At 43.6% G+C, this 13,167-nt stretch overlaps 1 protein-coding gene and 1 pseudogene across 6 annotated transcripts in view; one reads left to right on the top strand and one right to left on the bottom strand.

The window, feature by feature from the left end:
* Nucleotides 1–13,167, bottom strand: part of FAM222B (family with sequence similarity 222 member B) — an 87,877-nt gene that overhangs the window by 16,525 nt on the left and 58,185 nt on the right. Inside the window, exon 1 of one of the 6 annotated variants that reach the window (XM_047832765.1) lies at nt 1,508–1,544. The exons of the other annotated variants lie outside the window; for them this stretch is intronic. The gene's annotated coding sequence lies outside the window, so the exon portion shown is untranslated. Of the gene's footprint in view, nt 1–1,507; nt 1,545–13,167 lie in introns of those variants that run through there. 6 annotated transcript variants of the gene reach the window in all.
* LOC125151864 (60S ribosomal protein L28-like) lies at nt 2,774–3,227 on the top strand (annotated as a pseudogene).

Below are 13,167 nucleotides of genomic sequence, written 5' to 3'. Positions count from 1 at the left end.
CTAAACAGAATCAAGTAGTAAGCTAGAGCTCAGGCCAAATGAGCTGCACACATTACAGAGAAAGTAAAAAAGATCTCCTTGGCAAAGCCTCTCTGTGCGTTCTCAGCCAGCGTTCCCACTGCCAGCTGGCCTGCTCCCTAAGCAGGGCGACTACGGTATCACAGTAAGCCCAGAAAGGTGTTCAAACTCTCCTGGGGCATTTGCACCAGTGCTAGCATTTCCAGACTATCTCTAATCGAGGAACAAAACCCTTGTGCTCACTGGGAAAACTCAAAAGTACTTTCATCTGCCCTCCCACCCACCCCAGTCTGAAGACTGCCAGCAGTTACATTAGAGTTGTGATGTCACACTCTGCTTTCCTGGGTGGCATCTGATAAAGGACTACCTCTACCTTAGGGCAGGTCTGCGCAGGTAAGAACACCTCAGCTGGGTTTGTGCTACTTGTCCCTGTTTATGCTTAAGACCACTGAAAGGTAGGGATAGGAGGAGAGAAGATAAAGTGCTGGAAAAAGGAAGGGGGCTCTGGGGTAAGGTGAATTGGTCTACAGCCATCACTTCCAGCCCAGTTTCAACACCCACAATCCACTGCCTCCCACTACACTTCTTTGCCAATTCTCTCTCCTGCTTTTCCCTTCCCTGCTACCCCCCCACCTTCAAAAAGAACCCTCCCCCCTCAAAAAAAAAAAAAGTTGACTAGCCCAGTAGAAACTGATTCACGCTGTAGTTCAAAAATTTGAATCTGCCATTGTGGTCTTGAGAGAGAGCAGGTGTGAAGCAGGAGTGGGGGGGGGGGGGTGGAGGAGAGAATCCTAAGCAGGCTCCACACTGTCAGCAAAGAGCCTGATGTGGGGCTCAATCTCACACACGTTGAATTATGACCTGAGCCAAAATCAAGAGTCAGACACTTAACCAACACAGCCACCCAGGTACCCCCCATGTATATGCATCTTTAGAGAATATGATACTGAGAAACTGCATTAATAGTCCTTAGTATCTCTAATTAAAGCCTTCTCATCCAAGAGCTAAAGGCTTATCTAAAAAGACTACTTATTGGGGCACCTGGGTGGCTCAGGCAGTTAAGCATCAGACTTGAGCCCATAGTTGTCCTGAGATAGAGCTGGGCATGGAGCCTGCTTAAGATTCTCTCTCTCCTTCTCTCTCTGACCCTCCCCCACTCACCTGCATGTGTGTGTGCTCCCCCTCAAATCAATCAAAAAAATAAAAAGACTACTTTTTGATAATGGGGAAAAACATCTTATCCTACTGCTCCCTGTTCCTTTACTCCTGGCGTCCAAGAAATTAGGCTAAAACTTAACAGAAACGCCAAACTACTGCTCTGGGGGATAAACAGGGCAAAAGACAGCAACAATTACATGTTTATCAAATCACACTGCAAAATCAGTCATCTTTATGGTCTGTTACAATAAAACAATCTATTCAACAGGTAACTTTGTCCAGATTTAACTGTGAACTTCTGCTGAATTCTACTTTTCGCTAATTACCCAACCTGAATAAAGTTCAGCCACTGCTCAAAGGCATCTTTCTTCTCTATTTTTAACCCACAAGCGAGTTAAAATTCACTTGGAATTGTGACCTCACAACTCTACGAGGGTGTGGGGGGATGGCGAATGTTCAGTCTGGGTTGTTTGTTTTTTTTTTTAACACTTACACTTTTATTTTTTATTTTAAGTTTATTTTGAGAGAGAGAGCACACGTGCGCATGAGTCAGGGTAGAGAGAGAAGGAGAATCCCAAGCAGGCTTTGCACTGTCAGCACAAGCCCGATGTGGGGCTCGAACTCACAAACTACAAGATCATGACCTGAGCAGAAATCAACTGAGCCACCTAGATGCCCCTGGACTTTTTAAAAATTATTTGTTTTTTTAAAAGTAATCTCTACAACCAGTGCAGGGCTCTCAGGATCTCAAGATCAAGAGTCACATGCCCCAGGGACTGAGTCGGCCAGGAGCCCCAGGGCTTATTTTTTCAAGTCACCCCCACTTAGGTGTCTGGAAACACGACTCCTACTAACTACCCTTCAGAGCCTGCCACACAAAGTCATCTTCCTGTCCTGGGTCCCACTCCATCCTAGTCCAAAAGGTACTTTCTCTACCAGTGCTTTCTTCAGCAAGGATGCTCTTTCCTGGATCCTCTTATTATTTAACTCATCCATGACCCAGTGCTCTCTCTTGAATGTGTTATTCAGGTACTGGGAAAGTATTCTCCCTGGGCATTTTTTTTTTTCAACGTTTATTTTTGGGACAGAGAGAGACAGAGCATGAACGGGGGAGGGGCAGAGAGAGAGGGAGACACAGAATCGGAAACAGGCTCCAGGCTCTGAGCTGTCAGCCCAGAGCCCGACTCGGGGCTCGAACTCACGGACCGTGAGATCGTGACCTGGCTGAAGTCGGCCACTTAACCGACTGCGCCACCCAGGCGCCCCACTCTCCCTGGGCATTCTAACCTTACAACTTAGGTGTGTGTGAGCTTCCTAACACCAGAACCTGTCTTTTATTTATCCTTCTAAGTTAGAGAGTCAGGAACCAGATTATCACATAATAGATCTTGAATGAATATCACTGGCTCACATTCCTGAAGATAGCATATACTTTAATCTCACGCTCTGGAAATTATCTGAATTTGCATCCTTGAATCATATAGATAATACGAGTGCTGACAAGTGCCTGTGCCTGTGCGTGTACAGGTACCTTCACTCTGTGAGAGAACAGAGGGGATTAAAAATGCCTGGGCAGCTCTTTCCACCTCCAGCAGCCATGGTGAGAGGAGCTGATGCTGCGTCCGCCTACCTGCAACAGATGGTCCTGCAGAAGTGCTCCAGCTTCCTGATCAAAAGGAACAAGCATACAGCACTGAACTCAATATCCCGAAGGCTCACAACTCCTGCTACAACCGGTGAGTTCACCACAAGACTTTGGGCATGGAGCCGGTGGCTGACGGTAGAGGCTAGTGGTGGTCGTGAGGCCGAGATCCCACCAGTGAAAACCCCGCACCTCCTAGGACTGGACCACCATTAACAAGAATGTCCGGGGCAGCCTCTGCAGCATCAGGCACATGATCCTTAAGAACAAGCACTGCCCAGATCTGTGCACGGCTGCCATCCGCAGAGCCAGTGCCATCCTCTGCAGCCAGAAGCCCGAGAAGGTGAAGAGGAAGCTGGCCGCCCACCAAGAGCTCCTGAGCACCTGTGTCCCACCTCCAAAGCCATAAAGATATCAATCACCGAAAAAAAAGGGGGGGGGGGGCCTGGGCACTTGAAACAAAAAGCCCAGCTACTACTTTTATCTATATACTCTATTGAAAAAGTATCACTTGATTTCTGTGCTTTAATCTCCATTCAGTAGAAATCAGTGTTCCTAAAAATGTGAAAATGCAGGCTGTGTTTATTGTAGGCAGTGAAATCAGAACTTGTAACTTTTCATTATGGTATGTAATAGGTTTGAGTTTCCAAAGGCCTATCAAGGATGAATCACTTAAGATGAACCATCTTAGACTGACTCTGCATTTAACCACATTCATAACTGCAAGCAGACCTGTCAGAGTGGGTAGAATTTCACTCACAAGTACCTGAGACTGTGCCTAGCAAGACAATGAAAACAAGAAACCACTTCCTTGAGATAAGACACAAATAATTGGATTTTTACCTTTTACAATTTTCTGTAGAAACTGGTTCTGAATCAGAAAGTTTCAAATTATTATTCAGATGAGATGTAATTCAGCAAATATGTTACAATTTGTGGCAATTTTTAATCTTCAAAGCCCAAGTCTCATACAAGTCCATGAAAAGCTGCCCAGTGACAGAGAAACAATGATCTCACATCTAGATGGAAAAACTGAGGCAAAAGACCCAAACTGTTTTTTTAAAAGGGAAATCTGTTGGAGCGCCTGGGTGGCTCAGTGGGTTGAACGTCACTTTGTAAATATTTTTTTTAATGTTTATTTACTTTTGACAGAGAGAAACACAGAATATGAGCAGCAGAAGGGCAGAGACGGAGGGAGACACAGAATTCGAACCAGGCTCCAGGCTCTGAGCTGTCAGCACAGAGCCCGATGCGGGGCTTGAACTCACAAACTATGAGATCATGACGTGAGCAGAAGTCAGATGCTCAACCGACTGAGCCACCCAGACACCCCAAATGTCTGACTCTTGATACCGGCTCAGATCATGATCTTGCAGTCCTGGGATCAAGTCTCACGTTGGGTTCTGCATTGAGCATGGAGCCTGCTTAAGATTCTCTCTCTCCCTCTGCCCCTCCTCTGCACACACTCTCAAAATAAACTTAAAAAAGAAAAAAAATGTTTAAAGGGAATCTGTTGAAAAGGTATCAAAGTTGGGTACAATTTTAAGTCTTAGGGTGTCTAGAAAGACCTTTAATAGGCCCTGATTGAGCCCAAAAGAAGTCAGACCGCAGACAGGTATGATAAAAATAAAAAAGGCGGTTCCCCAGTTAGCTTCTGTAAACTTAGAGAGCCAACAGCCACAACACAGAAAAAGAATTTTAAGAATTTAGCAGGCTGTTAAAAACTTTTGGCAATCATGTGTTTACAGAACAGCTAAACAAGTTGCTTATTCATGCCCTTTCTCATCTCCTCAACTGCACAAGGTACAACAGAAGCTAGATTTCTCTAGTGACCCAGAATCACCTCACCAGAGAGCAGGCCCTCTAGCCCAGTCTATAGTCCAACTTTCAAGTCTGAAGGGGGACAGGAATTGAAGAGGCTTAAGGGAAGACACCTGGCTGGCTCCATTCTGGGTATGTAACTACAAGGTGTTATTCTGAAACAAGTCTAGGTGAGAGTGTTTGAATCCATGTGTGCCTATGTTTCCTAACCCTGGTACAGAGGTGTCTTTCTTTTCTGGGTCTAAAGTGCCTCATCAAAGCTCACTACTGGGTTTAGAAATTTCAAGACACATTTATATCAATATTTTTGCTATGTGGGGCACCTGGTGGCTCAGTCAGTTAAGCATCTGACTCCTGATTTTAGCTCAGGTCATCAACTCATGGTTTCTGAGTTCAAGCCCCGAATCGAGCTCTCTGCTCCCACTGCGGAACCTGCTTGGGATTCTCTCTCTCCTCGCTCTCTGCCCCTCCCCCTACTCTCTGTCTCTAAAAATAAATAAATAAACATTAAAAAAAATTTTTGCTATGTAATAACATTGATTTACAATACTTAAGAGGGTAGTTTATCAAAACTGCAAAGAATAGCTTAAATGAAATTTTGAACAGGTGTTGAAGAGTTATGAATAGAAGCAGTGAAAAAGACATGATCCACAGCAACATATGAATCCATGTAAGGGGAGTGAAGACATGGCTCCCACCAAAGTTGTGTGGAGAAACATAAGCAACTACAAATATAAAGACAGTGTGCCTAGGTGGCTCAGTCGCTTGAGCGTCAGACTTTGGCTCGGGTCATGATCTCACAGGGCTCCCACCAAAGTTGTGTGGAGAAACATAAGCAACTACAAATATAAAGACAGTGTGCCTAGGTGGCTCAGTCACTTGAGCGTCAGACTTTGGCTCGGGTCATGATCTCATAGTTCGTGAGTTTAAGCCCTGTCTCCAGCTGTGCGCTGATAGCTCAGAGCCTGAAGCCTGCTTTGGATCCTTGGTCTTCTCCTCTCTCTCTGCCCCTCCCTCGCTGGTGCTTGGTCTCTCTCTCTCCCTCTCAAAAACAAACATTAAAAAAAAATTTTAAGAAACAGTACAACTATCTAATAATTAAAGAAATGTAAATTAAATGAAATGAGATTTTATTTTTTGCTTATAAAATGGCAAAATGTTTGGAAAAAACCTAAAACTCACAGAGTCAAGGATATAGTGATGAGTCACTAAAATGACATGTTTAAATTGATAGATACATTCTTTCTGGAAATCAGCATAAACAGTTTTTAATTTTCTAATTTTTTTTTTTTAATTTTGAGAGAGAGCGAGCGAGAGCGAGCACACAAATAGGGGAGGGGAAGGGAGAAGGTGAGAGAGAATCCAAAGCAGGATCTCACTATAGTGAGAGACAGAATCCAAAGCCCCAATGTGGGGCTCAAATTCATGAACCTCCAGATCATGACCTGAGCTGAAATTAAGAGTTTGATGCTTAACCAACTGAGACATCCAGGCGCCTCAGCACAGTTTCTTAAATATTCATATTCTTTTTTTTTTAATTTTTTTTTAACATTTATTTATTTTTGAGACAGATAGAGATAGAGCATGAGCAGGGGAGGGTCAGAGAGGGAGACTCAGAATCTGAAACAGGCTCCAGGCTCTGAGCTGTCAGCCCAGAGCCCGATGCGGGGCTCGAACTCACAGACCACGAGATCATGACCTGAGCCGAAGTTGGACGCCCAACCGACTGAGCCACCCAGGCGCCCCAAAATATTCATATTCTTTGATACAGTAACCATACTTCTAAAATCTAACTTAAGGAACTGGGACATTTGGCTCAGTCAGTAAAGCATGTGACTCAATCTCGGGGTCTTGAGTTCATGCCCCATGTTGGGCATGGAGTCTGCTTAAAAATAAAAACGAGACAAAAATAAAAATAAAAGCTAACCTAAGGAACAGTCAGAGATGCAAACAAAAATTTACATACGATTCTCTTCACTCTGGTGTTCCAGTAAAAACTGGAAACAAATCTAAATGTCTAAAAGTAGGAGTGCCCGGTGGCTCAGTTGGTTAGGCTTCTGACTCTTGATTCAGCTCAGGTTATGATCTCATGGTTTGTGGGATTGAGCCCTGCATCGGGCTCTGTGCCCGTAGTGTGGATTCTCTGTCCCTCTCTCTCTGCATCTCCCCCACTCGCTCTGTTTGTCAAATAAACTTTGAAAAAAAAATTTTAAATGTCTAAAAGGAAATGGCTACATAAATTATGGGATATTCATCTAATGAAGTTAGCATGAGCTTCACTATTTTTTTTTTTTATTAAAAAAATTTTTTTTAACGTTTATTTATTTTTGTGACAGAGAGAGACAGAGCATGAACAGGGGAGGAGCAGAGAGAGAGGGAGACACAGAATCGGAAACAGGCTCCAGGCTCTGAGCTGTCAGCACAGAGCCCGACGCGGGGCTCGAACTCACGGACCGTGAGATCATGACCTGAGCCGAAGTCGGACGCTTAACCGACCAAGCCACCCAGGCGCCCCAATGAGCTTCCCAATTTAAAGAAAAATTTCTTTAATGTTTATTCATTTCTGAGAGAAAGAGAGAGAGCGTGCACACGTGTACTCAAACGAGTGGGGGAGGGGCAAGGAGAAAGGGAAACACAGAATGTAAAGCAGACTCCAGGCTCTGAGCTGTCAGCACAGAGCCCTACATGGGGCTCGAACTCATGAAGCATGAGATCATGACCTGAGCTGAAGTCGGACACTTAACCAACTGAGTCACCCAGGGGTCCCATAGCCTCCCAATTAAAAAAAAAAAAAAAAAAAGGTTTATTTATTTTTGAGAAAGAGAGAGCACTTGCAGGGAGGGGCAGTGAGAGAGAGGGTGACACAGAATCCAAAGCAGGCTCCAGGCTCTAAGCTGGCAGCACACAGCCTGAGGCAGAGCTCCAACTTGCAAACTGTGAGATCATAACCTGAGCTGAAGTTGGACACTTAACCGACTGAACCTCAGAAGCCCCCCAATTTTTAAAAAATGTTTATTTTTATATTTATTTTTCAGAGAGAGAGAGCAGGGGAGGGGCAGAGAAGCGGCGGGGGGGGGGGGGGGGGGACAGAGAATCTGAAATGGGCTCCATGCTGACAGCAGAGAGCCCAATGCAGGGTTTGAACCCGCAAACCACGAGATCATGACCTGAGCCATAGTCGGATGCTTAACCGACTGAGCCACCCAGTCATCCCTGTGACCAGTCTTTTTTTTAAAAACAATGAATTAGGGGCACCTGGGTGGCTCAGTCGGTTAAGCATCCGACTACAGCTCAGGTCATGATCTCACGGTTTGTAGGTTCAAGCCCTGCATCAGGCTCTGTGCTGACAGCTCAGAGCCTGGAGCCTGCTTCACATTCTGTGTGTCTCCCCACCCCTCCCACCTTGTGCACACTCTCTCTCTCAAAAATAAACATTAACAAAAAAAATTTTTTTTAATTAAAAAATTCACAGTCAAAAATGCTTATTGTTTCATGATTCTCGTTTCAATTATCTCAATTATATGTGTGTATTTATTGGGAGTGCAATCCCTATTGTGAACATAGACAAAAATGTTTGAAAAACATGGCACTATGCCATACCTGCCTCTCATGTCAGTATTTACTGACCACCTATCATATCCCTCTTCTTACACTATTATATACAACAAAAACATATAATTCTAAGCCACGGTTTTGCTTAAGTGTGAATGTAATTATTGATTTTCCTATGGATTTGGGGAATTGCCTGTCCCAGATCAGCACTGCACTAGAACTCTAGTATACGTTGGCTAGCCTAACACTTAGCAATCATTTCTTGGTGAAAAATCCTTTCAAGGTGAACTATAAAGCCAGCAACTATAACCAAGATAAGAATGCGCTGGGCATAAAGGCAAGAAAGACTTTATGTTCAACTTGTCAGATTTTTTTTTTTTCAGGGAAAAGTTGTATGAATTTACACTGAGGAAACTATATCCAAGAGTAATACAAGTAATGATTAAATAACGTTCTCTCTCATTCTCAAACAATCCTGGCACGGAAAACTCTGTCCCTCCCATCCTAATGCTGTTCCCTGAATGTTAGAAGTAAACTCAAACTCTGAACCTACTTCAACTCATACCTTTTCAAAGTCAGCTTCCATTTGGACACTGCCATGACAGCATTTGGAAGTTGGGCATCATAGACTCCACCCAGGTCTCTGACAGGAAATACCCTGTCAGAGAAAACACCTTTCTCAGGTGTTTTAAATTTGGGCAGGGATGGAGGGTGGGAAGCCGGACTCCTACCTTTCAATGCCACGCATCTACTATATCCACTATATATTCATTTCGTCTGCTACTTTCTCAGAACTTGTTCTCTACACAATACCTTGAGTTTATGTGCCTTACATATCTAGTGAAGTTTCAGAAAGGCTAACAGATTCAGTGCCGACAGGGAACAAAGTTTTACTTATAGTTAACATATTGCCATCCACGGTTAGTTTGACAGTAGGCAGATTTTAAGGTAAGAGGAGAAACGAAGCATAATTGCTATCTTAATACATTCTGTTCATTTAGGCCCTCCCTTCTTCTCTGCTAGTGGGAGTAGAGGACAGGAGTAGAGGACCATGAGGAATCCTGATGTGTAACAATTTTGGGTGAGGGCTTCTGTAGCCTTAGTAAAAATCGAAAGATTTTACCTTGCTGTTTCACTGAGATTCACTATAACCTGAAGCTTTCTGGCTCACACTCCACATACCCAAGGAATTACCAGGTTTCTGAAGCTAACGGGTCTATGAAAGTAGTAGAGACTGCTAAGTCTCAAAAGCACCCAGGAACTGAAAGCCTACTGAACAGGAGCACCTCCTCCTACATCCTACAAACCACTGCAAATAGCTAATGATGTGGCATACTGGTTCAATCCACAGGAAGATGAGAGAATAGAGACAGGGAGCCTGGGTGGCTCAGTTGGTTATGTGTCTCAGTTCGTGATTTCACGGTTCGTGGGTTCGAGCCCCACGTTGGGCTCTGTGCTGACAGCTCAGAGCCTGGGGCCTGCTTCAGATTCTGTGTCTCCCTCTCTCTCTGCCCCTCCCTGGCTTGCGCTGGCTCTCTCTCTCTCTCTCTCAAATAAATAAGCATTAAAAAAAAATAAAAGAGAGAGAACAGAGAGTTCCTGCTGGAAGAGTATTTTACAGCTAAACGCCCACTGAAATAAAATTCTGAACTTAGGTTTAAGAGGCTTCCTTATTCCAGGAACTGCCTTGTAAAACAAAATAAAAACAAAGTAGTCCTTTAAACATCTCAAAGATTCAAAGTACACAACTCATACACTGATCAGCAGAATTCTTTTGCTCCTTTCTGTAGCTGTGAAAAATTCCATAATCACTCAGCACTGTTTTTGTTTGTTTGTTTTTTTAGTCAGTGTGTGGCTGGTTCTAACTGGTCAAATATGTGTCTTACACCATATTAAGCCCCACCCAAACAAAGCAATTTAACTCAAGATTACTTCAGCATTGAATAAATCAGGGAAAAAATTATAGATGTTTTATCCTACAGATGTCCAAATGATGTGCTTTCCTTTATCTCAAAGATACCTCAAAGAAATATGACTAACACTACCCAAATTAACATCTATGACAGGAGCAGAAAACAAAAGTAGCCAACTCTTCTATTCCTGGTACACTGCTTCCTTCACTCAGTGTACCCATTCACTCTCCTAATTTCTCCTCTATAAATTCTCTCCATGGCCTCCCTCACCAACTGAATGTCCTCACCAACCTTCACCCCTTTCCCTCTGTTAAATCACTTTAACTAGATTGGAAATAGAAGGTACCCAAACAGAGTAAGGATGGCAGCCATAAAGTGGTGGGGGGCCCACTATGGTGTGAGAGCATCCCCAGAGGGATGCAGTGACTACTCCACTATCTAACAGCAATGAGCCCCAATACGGTCAAATCAGATCCTGATTTCTAGATACCTGGTTTCCAAATCTCTCTACTAACAGGAACAGAGGCTCTTTGGAGAAATGGCTGAGGCACAGAAATGACTCTGGAAGATCTCATTGTGCAGGAAAGGAAGGAAGTGCTCAAAGACTAACGGTGACATGTCAAAGAACACAGAAGCTTTAGGATATTCAACTGGTGAGGGAAACCTCTGAAAGAGAAGTTTACACAGTAGAAACCAAAAAGAACAACGAATAGGTACATGAGTGAAGGAAGCATGTCCTAGCAATAGAAGAATTATGAACTCTTGTTTTCTACCACTGTTCATAAGATGTTAGTTTGGGGACTATCAGCCAATCTTTTGAAATAAAAGGACAGTGGGGCACCTGGGTGGCTCAGTCAGTTAAGTGTCTGACTTCGGCCCAGGTCATGATCCCGCGCTTCGTGGGTTTGAGTCCCACGTCGGGGCTCCGTGTTGACAGGCTCAGAGCCTGGAGCCTGTTTTGGATTCTGTGTCTCCTTCTCTTTCTGCCCCTCCCCCACCCTGTTTCTCTATCTCCCAAAAATAAACATTAAAAAAATTATTTATGAAATAAAAGGACAGCAAATCATTTGATACTCTTTAGGATTAAACATATAATTTTTTCCTGATATACTGACAAATTCTGGGATAATTTGAACATCAAACAAATAATGATAAAAGATTATATTCTATTGAATAAAATAGAAAATCCATAATGTATCAAGAAGTTGAATATTCTTTTTCTCTTTTCAGAAGTTTTTAATGTTTATTTATTTTTGAGAGAGAGACAGAGCATGAACGGGGGAGGGTCAGAGAGAGAGGGAGACACAGAATCCGAAGCAGGCTCCCCCGACGCAGGGCTCGAACTCACAGAGCATGAGATCATGACCTGAGCCAAAGTCAGAAGCTCAACCGACTGAGCCACCCAGGTGCCCCTGAATAACTATTCTTATAACCTGAAAACTAATGTAACATTGTACATCAACTATACTCAAATTACCCTTGGTGGCTCAGTTGGTTGAGTGGCAGACTTTGGCTCACGTCATGTCACCATTTGTGAGTTCAAGTCCCATATTGGGCTCTGTGCTGACAGCTCAGACAGAGCCTGGAGCCTGCTTCGGATTCTGTGTCTCCCTCTCTCTCTGCCCCTCCCCTGCTCATGATCTCTCTCTCTCTCTCTCTCTCTCTCTCTCTCTCTCTTTCTCTCTCTCTCTCTCTCCCTCTCCCCCTCTCAAAAATAAATAAAACATTTTTTAAAAAGTTAAAAAAAAAAAAAGAAAATCATGAGTCCATACTAATGTAAATATATAAAGTAATAAATTGAAAGGGTGGAGAGAAACAGGATACTTGCAGAGTTTCAAAGTATCTCCTTCCAAAATAGTTACTAATTACAAAGGGAAAAAGAGTAACTTGACACTAGAAATACCTAGCAGGCACCACCTTAATCAAGTGATTGAACATTACCAGTAATAGGACACATAAAAATTCTGCACTTCTTGAAATTATGCAATGAAATTATGCATTACTCGTAATATTCCTGCTGAAGATATATAACCTAAATTAAACATGAGGAAACACCAGGCAACCCTAAATTTAGGGACTTTCTACAAATTAACTGTCAGAAGTATTAAAGTCATGAAAGTCAAAGGCCTGAAGAACTGTTCCAGACTGAAGGAGACCAAGAATATACAACAAATAAATGCAATGTGTGGGGCACTCGGCTGGCCTCAGTTAGTAGAGCAGGTGACTCTTGATTTCAGGGTTACGAATTCGAGCTCCAAGTTGGGAGCAGAGTTTACTTAAAAAGAAAAAAAAAAGTAAAATAAATTTAAAAATGCAATGTGTGGTGCGCCTAGGTGGCTCAGTTGACTGAGCGTCTGACCTTGGCTCAGGTCATGACCTCACGATTTGTGAGCTCAAGTCCCACATGGGGCTCACTGATGTCAGCACAGAGCCTGCTTCAGATCCTCTGTCCCCCTCTCTCTCTGCTCCTCCCCCATTCGTGCTCTCTCTCAAAAATAAACATTAAAAAAAAATGCAACATGTGATCCTGAACTGGATCCTTACTGAAATGAAACACATTACTCATACAAACAACAACATCTGGGGTGGCTTGATGGCTCAGTTAGTGAAGCAACCAACTCTTTTTTTTTTTTTTGATGTTTTATTTATTTTTGAGAGACTGAGCATGAGTGGGGGAGGGGCAGAGAGCAAGAGACAGAACCTGAAGCAGTCTCCAGACCCTGAGCTGTCAGCACAGAGCCCGACATGGGGCTTGAACTCATGAGCTGTGAGATCATGACCTGAGCTGAAGTTGGATGCTCAACTGACTGAGCCACCCAGATCCCCCAATCAACTCTTGCATCATGATCTCGCAGTTGGTGGATTCCAGCCTTTGGTCTGGTTCTACACGGACCGTGTGGAGCCTGCTTGGGATTCTTTTCTCTCTCTCTCTCTCTCTCTCTCTCTCTCTCTCTCTCTCTCCCCCCTCCCCCCTCCCTGTCTCTGCCCCTCCCCTGCTCATGCACACATCACCACAAACTCTCTCTCTCTTGCTCAAAAACAAACTTTAAGACAAGACAAAAC

Source organism: Prionailurus viverrinus, chromosome E1 (genome assembly GCF_022837055.1).
Source record: "Prionailurus viverrinus isolate Anna chromosome E1, UM_Priviv_1.0, whole genome shotgun sequence".
Classification (NCBI taxonomy): domain Eukaryota; kingdom Metazoa; phylum Chordata; class Mammalia; order Carnivora; family Felidae; genus Prionailurus; species Prionailurus viverrinus.
Note: the sequence above shows the minus strand (reverse complement) of the source record. Positions and strands in the feature narration are given on the sequence as shown.